This window comes from Penaeus monodon, chromosome 29 (assembly GCF_015228065.2).
Source record: "Penaeus monodon isolate SGIC_2016 chromosome 29, NSTDA_Pmon_1, whole genome shotgun sequence".
Taxonomy (NCBI): Eukaryota; Metazoa; Arthropoda; class Malacostraca; order Decapoda; family Penaeidae; genus Penaeus; species Penaeus monodon.
The window spans coordinates 7046677-7046880 of NC_051414.1; positions in this window are offsets into that span (position 1 = coordinate 7046677).

The window sequence follows — 204 nt, forward strand, 5'->3', positions numbered from 1 at the left end:
GCAATTTTTCATAGCATGCCATTGCTAAATCAACACGTGTGTTATCAGTTGTATGATTTAGGATTATCAGGTAACCAGGTAAATGAATCTAGGCTACCTGGTGAATAGTGTTAGTGCAGGTAAATTATTCTAAGGACTAGTAAATCTGTACGTTACAAGGTTAAACATTTTTTTATTTATAAGTTCAAGATGCTGAGTTTTCAG